Source organism: Neopsephotus bourkii, unplaced genomic scaffold (assembly GCF_033783945.1).
Source record: "Neopsephotus bourkii isolate Nb327-2 ecotype Australia unplaced genomic scaffold, CSIRO-AGI_Nbou_v1 NB_1600, whole genome shotgun sequence".
Classification (NCBI taxonomy): domain Eukaryota; kingdom Metazoa; phylum Chordata; class Aves; order Psittaciformes; family Psittacidae; genus Neopsephotus; species Neopsephotus bourkii.
The window spans coordinates 292,708-315,293 of record NW_026902076.1 but is presented as its reverse complement, the minus strand read 5'-3'; the positions used below and the strand labels follow the sequence as shown (position 1 = coordinate 315,293).

Genomic DNA, 22,586 nt, shown 5'->3' with positions numbered 1-22,586 from the left:
ATCAAGACAATCTTCAGCAGCTGCTAATTCCAGATTTGGACTGAAAATCACACCCAGGAAAACAGGTTCACAACCCTGGAACTGATACCACAACATGAGACAGCCCAACTGAAGACAATACTTGCAGCAAGACCTGCCAGAATGGCTGCTGACAGGTTTCCAAAAATAAACCAGCTCCCCTTCTGCAATGCCTGATGTCCGTTTACTTACATCCACCTAAAAATAGCCCTTCCCTTTGGATCAAGGAAGAGAGCTGACAGAAGTGAAAGACGCTCATCACTCCACACTCACACAAAACTGAAGGAGATAAAACACTTTTAAAACGCAGCATAAGGAACAATCCCACACTGGCCCCCAACACAGCCAGCTGGATGGGCCTAATGATTCTTCTCCAGCAACAGCTGTGATTGAGTTTATTGCCATTTTGTGTGATTAAAAAAGGAAGAGACAGATAAAAGGGAGAACAAAAAGTCCAAGATTTCAAAAGGCACTAAAAATAAAACAGTTTGCATTCACTTGGCAGCCTACCTTGACACTGTTTTTATATGATAGCCAAGCAGTCCTTAATAACCCAAAAGGGAGAGGCAAGTGATTTACAGGAAGGGGAACCAAAGCACAGAAATATTAAAATACCAACCCAATCATCAATAGAATTAGCAGCAGTAGCAGGTTTAAAGGGCAGGTGTTCCTGACACACCTTCCTATAGTCACACTATAAGACCCTTCTCTATTTATTCTTCATGGAGCCAACATAATTGTTTCCATTGCCTGGCAAACGTAAATCGATGCTGAAGAGTTCAGCGGCTCCTTATGAGGAGTTACAGTCCATTTAGCTGATAAAAGTTAACTGGTTTTCAGAGCCTGTTCACACCTCACAGGGAAAAGGCACTTTTTCAAAATTCCAACATACAAGTTTAGCAGCAGGATGCCGGAAATTAATCCCTTTATTTAAACACTAACAACTTTAAGTGTCTCTGAGCAATTGTAAAGCCTTTATTAGCTAAGGCAACGAAAGCCTGCGAGCAGCCAAGTCAAGATGAAGCCAAAGCTATCTGCAGTCAGTTTCCAAGCATTAACTTTCACAACACAAACTTGCTCTTGAGAGTATTTGTATCTGAGAGGCAGGAATAAAGAAGACAGCAACACAACTGGAAAGGCTCCACTTGCCCAGCTGTCATCTTGCTGCCGGCAGAAATTCTGTGGGCAGAGTTGGATGGAGCAAATCCTCCTGGAAGCCATTCCTGTGGTCATGAAGGGCAGGAAGGTGACTGGAAACAGCCCAGATGTATTGTGGGCAAACCATACCTCACCAATCTGATTGTCTTCTGTAACCAAGGGACTGGCTTGGGAGATGAGTGTAGAGAAGTGGATGTTGGATGACCTCGACATGAGCAAGTTTTTTCATGTAGTCTCTTATGACTGGATATACAGGGGGAAAGAAATGCCTGGAACAGGAGCCCAGGGAGGTGATAAGCTCTCCACCACACTGACCTCAAACTCAACTGGTCAAAGGCTTGAGCAACTTCACCTACCCTTGTGGCTAGCTTTACTCAGAGCAAGATACCGGATTAGAGACCTCTAGAGGTTTCTTCCAACCTGATTTGTTCTATGATTCAAAGAAATGACAAAGAGAAGGTGGAAGTCTTTCCTGGAGATATCTGAACTAGACAAAGCTGTAATGTGTCATAAAAACAGCTCTGTAAGCTTTTCCTTGAACAGGTGACCTGGCAACAGGGAGACTTCTCCCAGCACACCGTGCTTCCTTCCCTCTAACATTTACATCTTGACAGAGGAATACATACAATTAAGACACACGTACCACTGTCACATTAAACTTTGAGGTGTTTCAGTGGTGTCATAAGACTTAATACCTGTAGAAGGCGATAAAACATCCATGAGAGCAACACTGTGGGATTAAATGGGTTGGGCTGACATTAAAAGGCATTTTAAGAGGCATTCTTTTAAGGATTCCTCTGCTCCCACCCCTCTACTCAACCACTATATAATCATTTCTGCAAATCCTTTCATGTATCCAACATGCAGAGAGATACACAAGGTGCATGCATCCCAGACTGGATCCCATCTGGTTTCTTTAGTGGGAGGAAAAAAGGATTAGATGCTGTCTTCTAATTCAAGGCGCCACCAGGTTTGTGGGATTTTTTAGAAGTGTCTTCTGTTGTTACTGGAAAGTGTAACTACTGAGTTTACTGGAGTCAAAAACTCCTCTCAGGTTCGCTTTCCTTTCAGCTTGCTAACAGCTGTCTTGCCAAAATCCATAGAGAACAAAAATCTATAGTTCCTCGTAAACACATCTTGAAATGGTTTCAAGCACAGAGCACAGTCTTCACCTTCAATATGGTCTTGTAAGGCACATAAGCCAAGAGAGAAAAAACTCGCTAAAACCTAAGTTACTATTTTTGCTGACCAGGATTACCTGACTTAGTGAGTATCAGCAGCCTTCAAGGACACGGTATAACACACCTGAGTGAAAATCACAAGTGCTGGATGCAGTTCCCTTAAATCCTCTAAGCCTCTGCTTCTCTGCTGTAAAAGCCATTTAAGTGCTGATAAACTCACTTTTAGATTATTTTCATAAAACTGAAGGTCAGCAAAAGATTTGGCAATTAAGACTGCCACATAATTTTCAGTCTGATGTGTAACTCAAGCCTACTCAACTGAACAGACTGGGACGTAAAGGGATGTGCTGCCTATCTGAGGTGTGATGTGCCCCGTGAGTTCACCAGGCCTTGCTAACAGATTTCTCAGAGCCACATCTTGCAGCAATATGTGCTTTGCAGCTTCTCCAGGCTCTAGCTACCCTGCTGGAAGCACCTGCATCCCTCTGCAAACATTGGCCATGTTTAGTTCACCTGCTGAGAAGTTGCCTCTTGCTAAGGGTGGCTTTGCAGATGAAGAAGTGAGCAGTTGCACTGACCACACAAGATGTGCTCCAGCCCAGAGTGCATCCTTGTGGTCTCCTCTGGATTTGCTCCAACAGCTCAAAGTCCTTCTTACGCTGTGACCCCAGAGCTGGACACAGGACTGCAGGAGGGGTGTCACCAGAGTGGAGTAGAGGGGTAGCTGGTCACACTGTTGGTGATACAGCCCAGGACATGGCTAGTTTTCTGGGCTGCAAGCACACGCTATAGGTCATGTTGGGTTTCTTGTCAACCAACACCTCCAAGTTCTCCCCAGGTCTGCTCTCAATCCAGTGTCTGCCCACCCCGTATTTGCATCTAAATTCTCCTGTCTGTCTCCAAAGTAAATCTGAAGAAAAACACCGATCTTGGCCAAAATAAAGTCTCTGATACAGGGAGGTCATTCCAAGATCAACCAGCGGAGGGCAACCACACACACACACACCAGTCAGCATTCTATTGCCTAATACAGGAGCAAAACACTTTCTTCCTGCTTCCAATCAGAAGAATTTTTATTCTACCTTTCCCATTCTGCCTTATTTATGTCTATGCCCCTTCCTGTGGCATTTAAACAGCATTCCCAATAGCAGAATATATCCACCTGAAACTAGGCAAAAGAAAACCTAAAATCTTCAGTTCCCCTACTCGGCAGCAGTTCTGCTCTTCAATCTGTCAGTAAGAGCAACCTGCAAGGCCACCACAAGCAAATCACACAGCAGAAAAGCAACACCTTCACCCTTGCATTTCAGCATATAGCCACATGGACAAGATCACAGGAAGATTTTCATCACCTTTTTTTTTCAGATGGAAGGCTTGAGCGATAAGGGGCTACTTGAATTATGCACTAAGACAAAACAGCATCTGCAATCCAGCAGGAACAGATCTGCACCTGGCAGGTCTTCAACAAACAAAATTCTTACCCAGCTAAGCAATATGTGCAGTATATAGAGGAGAAGGCAGATGAAGGCTGTATGAGTCCTATGCCATGCAGACAAGCCATGATATTTCTAATTCACAGAAGGCAGGAATGATGCATCCGCTTTGGATGGCAGCTTCTTTCATGCTATCTGGAAACGAAAGGCTAAAACAACCTACTGTCTTCAGAGGCTTGATCAAACAGCAAGCCACATCAAATGATGCTTTAGGAACAGGTAATCCAATAGCTTCAGCTGAGCAATTGTTTTGGTTCAAAGACAAGTTGAACATCGATAATCCTCAAGTTCAACCCAAGTAGATCTTAAATAAATAGGAAACAAACCCACTCCTTTTCCTTCACCACTCAAGCAAGCTCCTTCCACAGCCCAACCAAGCGTGTCTGCGCTGCTGCCAGCCCAGAGCGAGCAGAGCGGCGCTGCTTCGCATGCCACTGCCCTAACTTCATCAGCTGAACCGATAACCCCCTGAGCTTGTCAAGACAAGTTGGTTGCTCTACATGCCGCTAACCTGAGGAGAATACATCAGTCACAGCTGGTAATTTGGGCACTGGAAGCAAGGAAACTGCTTGCGAACTGGCTATAAATAGCAAAGGGACTGGGGATATTTTCTCCCTCTCATGTACTGCCTGCCTGCCCTGCTCACACCCTTCAGAGCCCGGCACCAATCTGCTCTGATGCTCTCATGATTCAAAATAAGCAGGAGATGGGAGGTGAAAGGGTTTGTTCAGGAGAGCCTAACCATAACCTTAATACTTTGGGCAGGATATCCTGCAAGCAATGCCATTCCTCAGTACTTAGCTGGAAAACCCAAGGAAAGGCACATGTTTGTGGAAGAAGCAGCAGGTGACTGAACTCGTCTACTTTCTCCCAATCTACATTTCAACAGCACAACACATTGCTATTACAGGAGTGAGACACAGGGACTCACTGAGTACATGAAATGGAAAGTCAACAACCCAATCAACTCTAATTTCTTCATCATCATTATGTTCTGTTGTAAAAGTCACTTGAAGATCTCAGCTAATCTGGGACGCTGTTGCAATATCACCTGTGAAAATGTTGTTGACAAACAATTATTAAGGAAACAACAAAAGAAAAAATAGGCAAACAGAAAACAGTGCTTCTCCTCTGGCCTCCAAGGGATCTTTCTGCACTCAAACATGATTTGGCCACAAGGGTTTTCATTGGCAAGGTTTCATAGTGTCATAGAATGGTTCGGGTTGGAAGAGAACTTTAAGCTCATCTAGCTCCAATCCCCCTGCCATAAGCAGGGACACCTTCCACTAGAGCAGGATGCTCCAAGCCCTTTCCAGCCTGCCCTTGAAAACTGTCAGGGATGGGGCAGCCACAGCTTCTCTGGGCAATCTGTGCCAGGGCCTCACCACCCTCACAGGGAAGAACTTCTGCCTAAGATCTCATCTCAGTCTCCCCCCTGTCAGGTTAAAGCCATTCCCACTTGTTCCCTACAGGCCCTTGTCGAAAGCCCCTCTCCAGATTTCTTGTTGGCTCCTTTAGGCACTGGAAGCTGCTCTAAGGTCTCCCCGGAGCCTTCTCTTCTCCAGGATGAACAAGCCCAGCTCTCAGCCTGTCTCCATAGCAGAGGTGCTCCAGCCCTCAGAGCATGTTCGTGACCTCCTCTGGAGTCACTCCAACAGCTCCGCCTCACACACTGGCCTGTATGTTGTTCACAGCACCCAAAACACTGTCTCACAGCACTCCCTCACTGGGTGCCTGCAAATCACTGTGGCTCTCCAGCCAGGGCTGGTTTTCAGTATCATTGTCACTGGAAACAGGATAAAGAGGGGCTCTTAACTTTCTCACCTTCCTGAACACCATGGCCACAGTGACTTGAATTGTGGGCTTGGTTCTTGGTTGTGCAGACATCTCTCCCACAGTCCGGGACCGTGTGGGTCAACGGCAGCAAGCTGGTGGATTACACCCTGGGCAAGTGAATCCCAGTGCCCAGGAGCATCCCCTTGCATGTCAGTGACCACGCTCCCAACCCTCAGCTGAGCACCTTGGAGCCTTCACAGCCCATGGCTGGGAAAGGATTGTGAATCCTGATGTTATGCTAGATCACAGCATTCAATAAGAAATAAATACCCATGAAACACACGGGAAGAGTTATTGCTTCAGAATGTCTAAAAGGAGACATTGAAGTAACAGGGAACTTCACTTCCCACCTTTTGAGAGGATAATACAAACCAGCAGAGCAGAAAGAAATCCAAAACATCATTTATCAAACTAGCAACAGAATTTTCTCTAAAGGAGATTTCACAACAAGGATGCTTTTGGCATAGGTGGATCCAGGGCAAAACAATGATGCAATGGAAAGGATACACGACAGTTTCTTTGTGCAAAGTGCTGAAAAGCTTTCAGAAGCTTTATAAAATTAGAGCTGCTTATGTTTAACAGCTAAAATGAAAAGGTGGGGAGGGAGTTTTTCCCCTGTGCAGTTCTCTAGTAGCAGAGCTCATGATTGTACTCAGCGGGAAACATGCTACTCATCGAGCACTCTCAGCACCTCCCCTCCTGCTGAGCCAAAGGCACAGGGGAAGCTCAGCAATTTGCAGAACTGGGTCCTTGCTTTTGTTCCTCTCACCTCTCTCCCTCCCCACGTACTCTCCATCCTCCCTTTGACACAAACAGATGGAAAGAATGACGCTAACATGCCAATTAGGTTATTTGAAGCCTTGCTAGTAGCTACTCTAAATGCAGGCACATGAAGCAGCAGGATTCTGCTGGTGACATTTGGACCACAAATGAAGTCCCCTAGAGTAATAAACAATCAGGTAAAGAAATCTGTAAAGAAATTACCCAGCACACCTCGTCTTCTTGGCCCCCATGAGATCCATATAAAATGTGTTAATGCATCTGATTATGATCTAAATTATGTACAGAGGCTCCTGCCAAGCACTCTGTGAAGTTTCTTTATTGTTAAGTTGGAAGCTGTTTAAGAATGGTCCAGTCATCATGTTTCAAATTAGATTTGGGGGAAAGACATTTTCCTACTTTATTGCTGGCTCAGAACATGGGTTTGTGGGAGAAGGTCGATACGTGTTTTTTCTCTTGCTGGAAAAAGAGCAGGCTAAGTGGTGACAGAAGAAGAGCCACTCTATTATCTTGTATTGCAACCTGACCTACACGGATTTACTGTACGCTGACGTGCCACAAAACAGCTGTAGCTTCAGCTGGCTTTCTAGAGGTGGGGTTTTTTTTCCTCAAAAGAAGGGCATAAACCCCAAGGTGTTCCCATGCACACACTCCACAGATCATAAGACTTTGAAATAAAGGGTTTCTGAAAATGAAGTTTGATGAGAATGGCTTGCAGAACAGCACATGAGACTTGCACCATGCCTGTAAGGGCTGCCTGAGCTGTTGCTTACCCTGCCAGCAAATCATTGTGTGGCTTGGAGGCAGGTAAGGAAGCTGGTTATCTCCTTGGTATGCTATGGTAACACTGGAGCTCAAAAAAAATATATATAGATACACATCTCCCAGGTATATATTCAATACATATAAGTTTGGGAGGGCATCTACAGTTTTAGACCTGAGGCCTGACAACATCACTTGCAGTTAAAACTCCAACTTAACCTGTTTCATTTTCTGCTGCTGTCTAAGTCTTCACCACCTTGATCAGCATCTCCTCTCCACTGCATTGCTGGTTTCCCAAGTCAGAAGCAGAGCTGAGGTCACCTTGCTCAGAAGAGCTCTTTTTTTAAAAGAAGAGTTCTCATTTATTAAGTCCTTCATCTATTATCTCTGCCCTTCCAAACACATAGCTGTAGCAGCAACTGTGTTAATTCAGACCAAGCAGGGCCCTATGGATGAGAGTTAATGTATAGTAGTGCTTACATACTAATTTTCATCTATACATGCATAGAAAACATACACACATATATATATATATATGTGCCCCAGACAGCTGTCTGCACTTTGCCTCAAGGTCCTCAGCTCATCTTCGGTATAGAGCTCAATTTCATATTCATCACTCTAGCACCCGGCATAACAGGCATTTTAAGGAATCAACCACACCCAACCCTCTGGTATGTCAAGATGGTCACTTGATACGCACAAGAGCAATATCGTTCCACAGGGTGACATGAGAAGTTAAGCATCAGAAATCCTTTTTTTTTGTTCGTGGAGTGTATGCTAGAGCCTGTATTCAGCTGTAGCAGCTTTGCTTCTACCTTTGAACACCTCAAGCTGGGCTGCAAGGAAAACTAAATGCAGATACTGAGGCAGATGTGAAGCCTAAATGTTGAACTGCAACGCCCTTGGGCTATCTTAGCACTCATTCCTGAAATGAAAGGCTGAGAAGTGGGCTTGCTCAGCCTGGAGAATGGAAGGCTCCACTGAGACCTCAGAGCAGCTTCCAGTGCCTAGAGGGGACAATAAGAAGCTGGAGAGGGACTTTTGACAGGGGTAAGACAAGGGGAAATGGCTTTAAATTCACAGAGGGGTAATTTGGATGAGATCTTAGGCAGAAGTTCTTCCCTGTGAGGGTGCTGAGGCCCTGGCACAGGTTGCCCAGAGAAGCTGTGGCTGCCCCATCCCTGGCAGTGTTCAAGGCCAGGCTGGACAGGGCTTGAAGCAACCTGGTCTAGTGGAAGGTGTCCCTGCCTCTCGCAGGGGGTTGGAATTGGATGAGCTTTAAGGTCCCTTCCAGCCCAAACCATTCTTTGATTCTACTAAAACATCAGCTTGGCAACAAGGCAATTATGGCAGTGACCAACACTCCTGCCCATGGTGAAATGCAGCACAGACATAAAGAGCAAACTCTGGAGTTAGCACACGTAAAACTCGGCCTGAGTGAGACCTTGTTATCAGCAGATCTGCAGGAAACTGGGGATCAGAACTACCACTTCTAGCCACTGCGGTAATGTAGTGGTTTAAACACCCAAAAAAATGCTTTAATGTAGGATCACAGACTGGATCTCAGCCAGGCAACAGCACTGCTTTAAAAGGAAGTATTTATCTCCACAAAACACTTACTAAACAACATGCTAGGTGCTTGAAAACAAAGCCTTAGCTAGACAACCAGTTTTTAACCTGAAATTCTGCACATTGGCATTCTTCTCTGCTACAGGTAAAACAGATTCACACCCACAGCATGCTCATTTTCTCTTTTTCTCTCTTTTTAAGAATAAAAAAGGAATTTTCTCTTTCAATTTAACTTTGAGGCAAGAAGGAAGACCACAGCCTGGCCTCAAAGACATGAGATCTTTTGAACTCAAAGTCAGCAAGCTCTCACAGGAGCTGAGCTCAAGGGCTGCTCTGGAATGAATCAAAAAGGATTTACACTTTCACTTGAATTAAGGAGGGGAAAAACCCAACCCCCAACCTAAATGTACAGATATGTGGTTGGGGGTGGGAGAAAGATAACTGGTAAATAAAAATAAATACAACTTAAAAGAGGGCCATTATGGTTTTATTGCCACGATTCCATAAACGAAACACCATCCTGCATGGTTGGATTTCCTGCAGGAAATCACCAGTACAGTTGCTAAGTCTGCTGGAAGCAGTTCGACCCAAGTGTATACGGAGCAGATGCTCCAAACATGACACACAAGGACACAGCGCTCCTGGAGAAATCTTTGACACCAAGTCAAAACAGAGACTTGAACTGGTCATGTCACTACAGAGACAGCTGTGATTGTCTCACAGATCAGTAGAGTTTGAGGCCAAAGGGGACCTTTAGAGCACCTGGTCTGCTTCTTGCTGCATCACAGGCCATTACATTTCAAGTTTTCCTATGAGCAGGAGTTAGATCTAGCAGCCAAATCCCAACCTGAACAATTGCTGTGGCTCACAGTAACAATCTACATGCTGCTTCTACTCAAAAACCTGAGCTGCTAGAGTAGCTCCGCGTAGGATGCGACTGCCTCTTGAGCCCATGGTTCCCTCTGCAAGAAAATGCTGCTCCCTGGCAGAGGCAAAAATGACTTCATGCTTCAGTCACTTCACACCTGACACCTTTGCTCAAGCCTGAATTCATCAGGAGTCTTGACAACACTCTGGAGTTTGCCTGATGGAGCTCAGCACAGAACACAAAATCACATCCTCTGGCTTCATTACAGGAGAGAGAGGGAAACTGGAGGAGCAATGTGCTGCTGGCAGCAATCTCAGCCTCTGCAGTGAGATTGCCTGTGGTTCCCAATCTGCCACACACCCCCACAATAGCTGCACATCAGCACCCATGGACTAATCCTTACATGGTGAACATACCTTGGTTACAAAGCATTTTAAAATGAGAGTCTGCCCAATTAAGGACACTAAAGAATGAAAATTTAAAGATCACACCTACTGTTTCAGAGCCCAACTCCCCCTCTGAGCTGTGTGCAGGGCTTGAATCATGAGGCACCCAGACACTGAGATGGTGAGCTCAGACCATTAGTGACATTTACCACTGCTTTTAAAATCAGAGCTTAAACTGCTGAAATTAGAATATTGTGAAATGCCACCTCTTTGCCTGCAGTTCTGCCAACTGGATTTGGCTAAAACTAAAATAGAAGAGTTGACAGCTAAAAAAATACGTAAAGATCTTGATTAAGACTCCATGAGGGACACTGTACTGGCACTGCCCAATTTTTGTAAGCTTTCCCCATCTCATCATTACTTAAACTTGACTATAGAGAGGAGAAAGAGAGTTGCTAGAAGAGTAGAGAGGTGTTTTGGTAGACTGCGTTAAGATACAAGGGAAGATGCAATCTAATGCCAGGCATGGGGCAGAGGGAGACAGCAGGGCTTGTTTGTGCTTTACCTTCTGCTCCTTGGCTCAGACCTGCTCACACATGGACTCCTTCACTATTTTTCTTTCTCAGTGTTGATCTCAAGGATTCTTCTCCTGTGTAATATAAAAACACAAACAAAACCACATGTACTTAAAAAACATATTACCCATCGCCTAGAGGCATCATGCGAGAGAGGCTGCCTATTAGCACACTGGATAAAAACACTCCTTCCAGACCAACTCCAAACAGATGAGAGACTCAACAACATAGAATACCTTGGGTTGGAAGGAAACTTAAAGCTCACAAAGTTCCAACCCTCAGGCACAGGCAGGGACACCTTCCACTAGACCAGGTTGCTCCAAGCCCCATCCAACCTGGCCTTGAACACTGCCAGGGATGGGGCAGCCACAGCTTCTCTGGGCACCCTGTGCCAGGGCCTCACCACCCTCACAGGAAGCATGTCTTCCCAAGATTCATCTCAATCTCCCCTCTGTCAGGTTAAAGCCATTCCCCCTCGTCCTGTCCCCACAGGCCCTTGTCAAAAGCCCCTCTTCAGCTCTCTTGTCAGTCCCTTTAGGCACTGGAAGCTGCTCTAAGGTCTCTGTGGAGCCTTCTCTTCTCCAGGCTGAAAGAGCCCAGCTCTCTCATCCTGTCTCCATAGCAGAGACGCTCCAGCTCTCTAAGCATCATGCTCCAGACCTCTAATCAACCATTATAAGTCCAACATAATTTGCCTTAATCTCCCAAAGGCTTGACAATCTGGGCTGCTGGGGAGTACTGGAGCTGAAGGACACAAGCTGAGCAGACAGACATAGGCCCAGGGCAAAGGATACCTCCTTGGCTACTATGACACCTAGAGCAGTAAGGCACATCTTCAGCATGGCAGAGGAGTGCAGGGCGTCCATAATAAAAAGCAAACTAACCAAAATCCTCCAAAGTTTTAATGACCTGAGCCCCTTCCACTGCAGGAACATCAGGATAATGAACTCTCAACCTTCCCCACTTGAATTCAACACTTTGTAAGGGCAGTCTGCACACTTACAGGGACAGCCAGGTCCAGAGGGACATGAAAAATGCTCTTTGTTGTCAGCCCTGCTGCTAACTTGCTCAGCTACCTTCACTCCACCAAACTCCTGGCCCATTACCTGAAACCAGCAAGAAGGATACATTGCTTTGTACAACCCAGTACAATCCACAGCAGCAGAACTGCAGTGGGAAATGATCAGCATGCTTTACAGACACTGCTGCTGTAGACACCCCTCTAAATGAGCAGCCTGGAGAAGAGATGTTTCAAATCCTTTGTAGCTAAATGGAATGAGATACGGGTTGCCAGCTTCGCAGCTCAAAGCCAGGTTGCAGGCGATCTCAGCTCCCGTCACAGACAATATTCCCACTATAACACCTGGCCACTAACAGCTCTCCAGTCGCATACATCTGACCATTTCCCACAAAAAAGGAAAATAAAACAATCCACTACATTGTTCCACAAGTGCCAAGATTGAAGAGGACCATTCAGCCGTTCAGTCTGACCTGTTGCATGACACTCCACACACCAGCTCCAGCCTCAAGCCCAGTAACTCACCATGATTTTTCATCCAGCTTTTTCCCTTGCTCAAATCCTCTTTCAGACACGCTTCTGCTGCAAACAACTGTCTGATCTCAGCAACAAAACATACAGAAAAGTGAAACAAACTAAAATACTTTTTAACTGAAGTCCAAGGCTTTGGGACTATCATTCAGCGGGTGATGCCTTTGCTGCAGGTAGCATTTTCTTTTGTTTCAGAACAAAAAATGCCATGCATCTGGGCCATCCACATCCTGCCTTCATCCTCCTACACAGCCTTTTGGACAGTTTTGGCAGCCAGTACAAGGAAAGTGTCTCAAGCCTCCCTCTTCCCACCCCTACTCTTACTAATGTGTTCCATACTCACAGTCTTTTGCACAGTCCCAGCTCTGCCACTGCTCCCAGCAGGGAGCTGTTGCTGGTCCTCAGCGCTGATTCTGGGCTCTAGTGACAAGACTGGCAGCTGCTTATGAAGGCTCCTTCCAGCCTTTCCACTTCTATTGGCAAAATGCTTCCCAAGTGCCTACATCTCTGGGCTACAAAGAAGGAAGCGTATTGCGAACGCAGCTCTCCTCTCCCTTGGCAGGCTCCAGAATGTGGCATGTTTCCATCTGCACAAGGCTGCAAGATGTTTGCAGAAAGGAGAACTAAGAGCCACGACCCCCCTACTCCTCGCTCCTTCCCAGACTGCAAAGCTTTCTTGAGTTCTTTAGAAATCACGAGTGAAGATGTTACTCAACAGCCCCAGATGAGGATTTCATTTCAACATGCCCTGCAAAACACACGCTTCAGCGCTCATCCATACTTTGCAATCCACATCTGCACACATCCCTCGCTGGCCCTTTGAGGTCTGGAAATGTTTTATCCCAAGCACTGAATCCATACAGTTTACAGAATAAAAACACACACTGTTTACAGCTATATTTTTTTTCAAAGTCAGATTATCCTGGGGCCCTGAAACTCTGGACACGTGGGGCAAAGGACCCAAGGAGTTGGAGTACCTGAAAAGAAGATGCTCAGATTTGCATCAGCCAAATGAAGCAATCTCCTGAGAGCTCAGGGGCTTTAAATAAAGGCGTAAGTTTAGTAAAAGCTCTGGAAAACATTAGGGTGCTCATGAAATAAATGCTTCTTTATGCTAAAAGAAAAGCCCCTTCTTCAATAAACACAGTGCAACTTAATGTAAAAATTACAGCATATGTTAATGACAGTGATCAGAATATAATACTAACAGCAATAATAGTGCACCAGCACAGGCTCACCCTAAAAGAAAGGTTTCTCCCTACTCCCCATCAGAGAAGTCATGACAAGTAGCTGTTATGACTTCATTTCATTTTTTATTAGTTTTTACAAGCTAGCTATACTAAAAGGTTGCACCAGTAATTTAAACTGCAGTTGTCAGCAGAAGTGAAGGACATTGTGGGATACATTTTATTCTCGCTCTTTTATTGCTTGGCTCCATGTAGTGATTCAAGCAGCTTAAGGATTGCAGAGGTACTGTCACAACAATATTGGGCCCTTAGCAAGCTGCCATTTAAAAAGAGACCAAAACCCCACAGCTTTTAAGGAAGTGGCTGGACCAGCAGAAGCTGCTCAAGAGTCAATAACTGCTGATTGCTACCCAATTGTTCCCTCATGGGGACATGCTCTTTCTGCAATGTTATCCTTAACTTGACAGAATGGGAGGTGGCCCTGTAATATGCGGTAAATGCTGATCTTGGCAGCTCTGCCGAAATACATGCACTTATACATACAGGCATCGTGACACCCCCCACCATCAGCGGGAGCCAGCAGCACTCTGCTATGACACAACATGCTACTCCACATCCCACAAGTTGAAATCAAGTGTGAGATGGGCTCTCCATGGGATGGAATCAGGATGGACAACATACACTGCAGGCATTAAAGGAGATCTTATTGCAATTTGCTTCTAAACAAGCTTCTCCTTTATCTTTATCCCTATGCACAAAAATTAGCTTCTCTAATGTGTGCTGTGATTGAAACATGGCTCTCCAAGGTGCTGCTGGCACCCACCAGAAGCAGACTGGGGTGGTCATCTCCTCCAGACCCAGTCCCAGGAGACAGAGAGAAGACACCAGGTACCCCTGGGGTGTTTGTTTCACCATGCTCAGTGCTGCCCCATCAATCAAGGGCAGGTAATGCCACTTCCCTGTTGTGCCAGCTGCTGAAGGGGACAAGCAGAGGACAGGAGCACAAGGTGGCTGGCACAGATACAAACCAGGAAATCCTCAAACAGTACTGGCAAAAGGAGAACTGTTTTTGTTTTGAAGATTCCTGAGACAGGAGGCATTTGCTTTCTGTCCAAGCACCACCCCAGGGTTCTGCTGGACTCTTCTCCACAGATGATCAAAAAGCAATTTAATTTGCATCAGCTCTTCCTTGAACTTGCACACACAGACCAACCCAACTGCTCCTCCTCAAAAGACCAAGCTGGTAAGAGATGCTGTTCTTCAGCCTCATCCAGCTAGCCCCAAACACCATGGGGCTAGAGGGCAGAAAAGATCCCATTGCTGAGATGGCTGCTGGCTGCTTGCCTGACAGAGGACTTGCTTCCAGATCACATTATGAAAACTAACCCGGAAAAAAAAAAACATCAGGGGGCATTCTTGGTCAAAGCAGTGCATTACCTTGGGCACCAGACAAATTAAGTACTGCTTCCCCATTATTCTCCAGGGTGTCAAGCTTTCCTGAAGTCCCTAGGTGCTACCCACACACCAGCAAATCATGAAACATGTGGGCCACCTTACCCCAGGTGTTTGCAGCACGGGCTTCAATGCTGACAAAGCTCCACTGCAAGAGCATGTAGGGCTGTGCTTTCATCTGCACTGTGGATCCTGATTCAGCAGAGTTAAAATGCAGCCGAACCAGGGTCACTTTGTGCTTGAGGCAGGGGCAGCCTTGCTGCCTGTAGATCTTGATGCACTAATGAGTTGCAGCAAGAACCTCACCTACCTTGCCCGAGGCATAAGGCAGCGTTATTTGATGCCTCAAAAGTACCTCTACTACTGCCTCTGCAACAAAGAGGAGGAACTGATGTTTTAAAGATAATTTGGTTTACCTGCAGAGACAAAAGCTTTAGAACAGCATTAGCAACCACAAATTACTCCTGCAAGTCCTCAGCAAGTCACCACTGTCACTTCAGAGATAAAAACTGCTAAATATCATGATCCTAAACCCAGTCGAGGTGACAGAACCACCAAGCAGCTGGGTTGGAAGGAGCATCTGAAGATTATCTAGTCCTGCCACAGGCAAGACCACCCTTCACCAGACCAGATTGCTCCAAGCCCTTTCCAGCCCGGCCTTGAACACTGCCAGGGATGGGGCAGACACAGCTTCTCTGGGCAACCTTCTCTGGGCCTCAGCACTGCCATTGTAAAAAGAAAGTCTTATGTCCAATTTAAACCTACCCATTTTCACGTCAAAACCACTGGCCCTTGGCTCTGTCCCTACAGGCCTTGCTAAGAAGTCCTTTTCTTTCTTATAAGCCCTTTTCATTATTTTGAAAGGCTGCAAGAATATTTCCCCAGAGCCTTTTCTTCTCCAGGCTGAACAAGCCCAGGTCTCTCAGCCTGTCCCCACAGCAGATACGTCCCTGCTCCAACAGCTCCATGTCCTTCTTACACCGGGGCCCCAGACGACTGGGGGGGGTGGGGGGGGTGTATCTCACCAGAGTGGAGCAGATGGGGAGAATCCCTTCCCTTGACCTGCTGGTCACGCAGCCCAGGATACAATTGGCCTTCTGGATCAAAAGCACACATGTACGATTTTCATCCACTGGTATACCCAAGTCCTTCCCCCAGACTGTACTGATACTGGCAATTGCCCTGACCCAGGTACAGACCTTGATACTTGACCTTTTTGAACTTCACGACGTTCACATAGGCCCACTCATCAAGCCTAGCATCCTTTCCCTCTATTTTATCAGATGGCAGATGATGCTACACCATAGAGTACTGGAGAATGGATCATTCTCAACTGCCCACTTGTTGTGGGCCCCTCCATGTGCCCCTCAGTGCGTGTGGACCCTTTGCCAGGAAAGCTAAACATTTGCCAGAGCAAGAGGTAAAGATGCCCCTGTGTTAGGCAAACATGCCTTAAAGTCTGTGAAGACAAGCAAAACTTACTTTGCAAAGAATGAACTTCTAAGCAGAGCGATGGCTCTTGTAGCCTCACTTTGGGATTTTTACATTTGGAAGCTTGCTTTTTTTTCTTTACATATTAAAAAATATTTTTTCAGGTCACCTTTGATGCAAAGAGTCATCTAAAAAGAGGTGGCTGTCAGATGGTCTCTCAGCAAGGGAGTATCTGTTCCCTGGGCATGGGCTCAGAGCCTTGTGAACTCCCTACACCATCTGCATATTATATGTTTGTACTTCAAGCCCCACAGACACTTCTCTGATGCATTACCATTTGAGGAGCTGGAGCTCCCAAAGGTCTCTCGAGATCATAGGAATCTGTGTGATGTGATGTATTTCATGTGTAAGGACCTCTCCATCCTTCAAAACAGAGGTTTGTTGTTGCTCTCTTTTCTAAACATTACTTAAGTTGCTTTTTTCTTTTTCAGGTCACTCCTGTCCTTCATCCTCTGTTATTCTGCTAAGCAAATGGGCTTGCATTTGGCACGGACAGAGCAGAACGTCTGCAGAGACAACATTTCCCAACATCTGCCACCACCCCACCATCACACTTTAACTGTGTGCCTCGATGCTGCTGTCCACTGGAGAAAAGCAAGTGACAGACGTCTGCTGCAGAGAGCCTCAATGAGCCTGGATGCATGGAAGAATCACTTGAAAAAGGAAAAGTCACTTTGGAAAAGTAAAAAAGAAGCTCTCAGCAACCACACTAAGTTATCGAGCTCACCACCAAGTGCTGGAAGGTGGAAGAAGTCCAGCATGTAGACTGCTGGAATACATAAAGTAGGGATTAAACCTGTCCTTATGTGTCAGCAAAAATGGGTACAATTACAACAAGGAAACATTAATTCTGTACTGCGTACCACAGGCAGGGTCAGTGCACTGCACTGCTGTGATGAGGGGCTGGAAGAAGGCAGCAGGACCACAGGCGCAAGGCAGAGCATGACATGGCTGATGCAGAGGTGCCCAGGAAGGTTCCTCTGCTCCCCAGGAGTCCAGCTGGCTCTTAAACACATGGTCTCCTCCTGGCGTCTGCAGCTCACTGCTCCAACATAAACAAGTATGAACTACATCCTCCTGGAAATTAAAACCAGCAGTTCGGATATGCACATGGATCCTGCCCTACAGGAAGCAGGGATGGACAATTTGCAGCCCCAGGCGGCCTGGAGCAATCCATGTTGGTTGGGGAGGGCCAAAAATGAAACACACAGCAGTAAATAGCATCTTGGAATATTTAACTACATCAGTTTTCTCAGCTCCTTGCTAGCCAGATAAATTTTTCCATTTTGCTTTGCTCATCCCCACAGTAACCACTGTAATGCTTTTTCCTTTACCTCTCAGTCACAAAAACATCACAATCTGCTTTCATCTCACCCTTTCCCAACAATTATGTCCACTTGCTTCCCTATTTTTTCTTCTTTCAAGCCTCTCATCCAGTCTGGTTATTTTCTTCATCTGCCTGTACCGTCATTATTTTTCACATTGTCAGGCATGCTGTTGTGTATCTAAAATTTGTTTCCAGTATGGTTATTTATGTGTATCTAACTGTTTCCAGTACGGTTATTTAAGCCCATTCTCCTGCACTAGGATAGACAAATACTGCAACCTAATACAGAAGTATGCCTATGGAGCAGAGGGAAGCTGCAACCAGCTCCACTGCGTGCACATGTGCTGGCTTCTCCCCAAGGGTCTCTCTGCCAAATCTGCTGAGCTGACCACGTTCAGGATGGAGGCATGACACAAGACTGGGGAGGAGGCAGTTCTGGCAGCCCCATACCTGCAGTACCAAGTGCCACTAAGGAGATGCCGAAGTCCAGCAGCAGGTCGGATAATGCAAAACATCAAACAGCTCTTAAATATCAAAGAACAGAAAGTTTCCCAGGCTAATGCAGGCAACATGTCACATAAACTGGCAACATAACCATCTGGGTCCATTAACTGCACTTGCTCAATAGCATTTGCTGTCTGAATTGTTTATGCCTTGTTTTAACACAGAGGCTACTCAGCATATTAATACTCTGGGAAAAAAAAAAACACATGTAGAACAGAGCTAGAAGTGAAAGACTGTTTGGGGTGCCTGTTGTTATGCCAGGGTTACAGTGCAGATTGCAATGGGACAAGGGCGGGGGGAAGGATAGCAGGAAACCCCAGAGAGCCCTTCGCTAGCTTCCACTTTAATAAACAAAATCAAACAAACAGTGAAATTAAAACCTGTTGCTGCTGAGCAGGAAGAAGGCCAAAGATTTTATGATCCCACTGCAAGAAAGGCATTTTAAAAGGCTTGTGAAGACTAGGGATAAACAGCTAGTTTCTTCTGCAAACCTGAACAAAAACAGTTAATTTCCCAGAGACAAACTGGAAAATTATTTCCCTCCTGTCCCCTCCCCAAGAGTCAAGTCCAACCCTGCTAGTAGATGATTAGTTTCTACTGCCTTCTCCTTACCCTTTACCTCCAAAGACTATGCCAGTATGGGTTCAGACTTGTAATTGAAAGTTGAACAGGTTAGAGATGCCCTAAAAGCTACTGCCTGCCTGCTGAGTCACTGGACGGGAAAGAGATTTAAACTAATTTACTGTACAGATGACTAGGAGCTTGCCATCAGACAAGGAAGGGTGAAGCTCACACTGTGTGTCCCCAACTGCCTACTCCTGAAGCCAAAATGTCCCATTCATGTCCTCTTACAGGAGACACATTCTTGACCATGTGCCTTCAGATGATCTAGTGACTATCTAAAGGACCAAAGACTCCTTTCCTCGGCAAGCTCACATCTGCCAATGGAACTGACATAATTGATACACATGAGGAAGTTTGTACAGAAGAAGCAGGGCTTAGCATAAGACAAGAAAGAATGCACAAGGATGTTCAATGCAGAAACGAGGGTGGATAAGGAAAACAGGACACTTCCTCTGGCACTGCTACCCCTACTGTTTATCAACATGGGGTAAAGAGACAAGAGACAGCATTAGGACTTACTCTGGGGAAGGTAAGGGGGGGGTCTTTTTTTTCTTCCCCCTCAGGTAACTCATAAAAGGAGCCACTTTGCACACACTTCTTGTGCTCAAGTTGTTCAGGGGTAAAAACTGGACCTTCAAATTCAGGTCCTCTGTGGCTGTCTTGTCTCTCCTTACCAAAAGTCATAGCCCACTGCTGGGGACAGCACAAATACTTTTCACATTAAAGCAGTTGTGTGGGAGAAAGAATTGGCATGCCAGCGGAGGAGCAAATTAGCTGCTTCAGAGAAGAGCAAGAGGCATGTTAGAGTCTGTCTCAGCACAGAAGTCCTTCCCTCTTCCACAGGCAGATAGAACACATAGAAACAGCAACAATTCCCGTTCAGAAAACTCTAAGCTTCCAGTCCACTGCAGAAATTCATTTAAAAGGCAACAGTCCAAGCAAGAAATTCTAGCATTTTACTATGCGAAATCACCCTGTTTCACAAAGGCATTTTGCCTTCACAGCAAAAATGATGCTATGGGATTTTGCCTTCAAGGAAGAGAACGAGAACTCCCTTAACTCAACATTAGCAAGCTGGTGTCACAGCACAGAACTGTGCTGCCATGAGGTGTTCAGAACCCACTTCCTGATACGGTCTTAATTTTGTGAGACACTGGACTGATATACATCATCACTTCAGTTTGTGACCACGCCATGGACCCCTTCTGCACAAGCAGAACAGCCTCACCCTCTCTGTACCTCAACATTCCCACATGTAAAGCAAAACTCCCAGTAAACCCAGTTACCGATTTTAGTTAAAATACAACTTCCAAAGATGCATCCAAGCTCAATGCAAACAGGTAGCGAATCCATCCCTTCCTGGTAATTTGTTTAACAATTGATTGCAGCCCATGTCTACCTTCCAATGTCACCTTCCAAAAGGCTGGTCCTCTCTGACAACCTCAGCAGCACCCAGCACCTCTCGCCACAAAAGGCAGATGTATTTCAGTCTCTTTCTTGACCCAACAAACACAGCACGAGATTTAAAAAGTTCAAGTCTAGCTATTTTCTCCCCATTCCAAATACTGCCCTGCTGCTCCTCCTGCATGTTCTCTAGCTTCTCCCATGTCTATTTTCAAACACGGACAGCAGAGCTAAATAAGCTATTCCACCCGTATTTTCACACAGGAAGTTTCGGAAGTAAAAATAGCCTTTGTTCCTATTTCCCAGTTCCCATGTCCATAGACAGAACTAAACACTTCTTACTGCACCACCACTCTGGGAATCCAAGTGGACTTGGCTGCTGAGTACAAGTCCCTTTTCATAGTGACTGCTTCTCCAGGGCAGAGCCCTCTCCCTAAGGCATGGCCCATGCTGCTTCCTCCGCCATGTGCAACTTCATTGCGGGTCATTTCACACATGATTTGTGGGACTGCAGTTTCCAAGTCATCTGGATTACCCCAAGTCATTTATCATATTCTTGTAATGATTTATTACTCCATCAGTTTTGTGAAGTCCACAGATTTTTTTCAGCAGTGACTGTGTACTCGATGAAAATCACAAGAACAGCAAGGATGCAGCTATTCCTAAGAACTCCCATGATCACATTTAGAGCGCTACAGCTTTATCACAGCCTTTACATGACTTTTATTTCCTACACTGACAAAAAAAGAGCAGAGACGTGAGCTTACACTGTCTCTGTGACAGCTTTGACACTGCCTAGTCACACAAAACTGAATTTGTTCAGAGCAGCATTTTACCACGAGCTCACAGAGAACCCACTCCTACCCATAAGCACAAGATACCACACTCAATTTGTTTCCACTTTTCAAGAGAAAAATGATTAAGCAGGTGAAGTCATCCTTAAAAGAATGAACCTGCTTATCTACTATCTATCAAATCAAAACAACTGGAAAAACTGGAAAAAGAGTTTGCCTGAGATTTAAGACAAATACATCCTTCAATGTCTCTCACACTTTCCTCTTCCCATCCCGTATCTCCACAGGCCTTAATCACCAGAGGAACCTTGCTTTGTGCTACCAGCAATGCTTGATTCTGTAATTTTAACATGTGCAAAAGCTGTATTAGAAGATCATTAAAGTCCAGAGGCTCTTAGGGCTACTGTGATTCCACCTACCCCAAGTGCTGCATTTTGACATAGGCTTCAGCTTTAAGTCAACTAGGCCGTTTGCCTGTTTGTTTTGCTACAGAAGAATCCTATCTATGCACTTACTAATTCCTGCTGGGCAACTTGAGAAGACATGAGATGTCTGCTCAACTCAGTCATCCTGCAATTAAAACTTCCCTTTATAAAGGAAGACTGACACAAAATCCTCTGCATTGCCTCACTGCATTTCCTTTTCCTGCAGGTCACTACTACCTCCATGAAAAAGAAAGGTCATTATCCTCACCATCATGCACAATACAAATTGGCCAATGCATCAGCCCAAGCAGCAGGAGCACAGAGAAAACACAAGGCTTCAGGTCTCTGTTCTGCAAACTTCAGTATACTTAAAGAAAAAGGTACGATGTAGCAAGTGGAACTTGCAGAGCCTGATCCAGGATGTCCTTCGTGGGGGGAGTTCTGCTTCCTTGGGCCTCCATTTCTACAGGGTAACAGCAATTTGCCTGTCTGCTTCGTGCAGGCGCTGACTGCCAGCAGGGTAGAGGTGGGTACCATAACATCTGTCCCATACTCTACATCTCACCGATGCTCTGCCCAAGACTTGGGTGTGTGAAACACTGCCCTGAGGCCACTTGCAGCTTAGTTGCTTACAGAAGTAAGATTTGTACAGCTGTGTTTTCTTATACCTCTTCTAAAATCTTCTGAAGCAGTTTCAACCCAGGGAAACTCTTAAGACATTAAAGTTGTCCTTCTATAAAGGCATGAGCCTCAGAGGCAGGGATGGATCAGGACCAGCAACTTCTGCTAATGTGGAGATGCCTCAGACCTCAATATATCTCTATATAGATATATTTTACTGCCTACACCAACAATACATTTTCGCATTCAGGCCCACAGGGATAAGACAGGTTCCACTGAAGCCCACTAACCCTGGAAATCTAAATCCAGGGCCTCCAAAACCACACACTGCTCTGAGAATGGTATTTCTGAAGAACCTGTTTCCAGCAGCTTCCCCCAAATGACACACTATAGCAACAGCAAGGAGAAGATCCAGCTCAAGGGTGGTATTCAGCAATGCTTGAGCAATACAGCTTTTCTCCTTCCTCCGACGGTTCCCTCCCCCTGCTGTTCTCCCACACATTTCCAAATGGGCTCAACTTTGGTGGATTTTTATGAGAACTGCAAAAAAGACATCTGCCGAACATCAAATCATTGTTCCCC

At 45.6% G+C, this 22,586-nt stretch overlaps 1 protein-coding gene across 10 annotated transcripts in view; it reads right to left on the bottom strand.

Moving 5' to 3' along the window:
- EXTL3 (exostosin like glycosyltransferase 3) overlaps positions 1-22,586 on the bottom strand; it is a 154,647-nt gene that overhangs the window by 51,681 nt on the left and 80,380 nt on the right. For 5 of the 10 annotated variants that reach the window (XM_061372155.1, XM_061372150.1, XM_061372156.1 and 2 more), the window contains one exon: positions 10,617-10,697. The exons of 4 other annotated variants lie outside the window; for them this stretch is intronic. The gene's annotated coding sequence lies outside the window, so the exon portion shown is untranslated. Of the gene's footprint in view, positions 1-10,616; positions 10,701-22,586 lie in introns of all 10 variants that reach the window. One more of the 10 variants, XM_061372152.1, reaches the window with a different exon arrangement.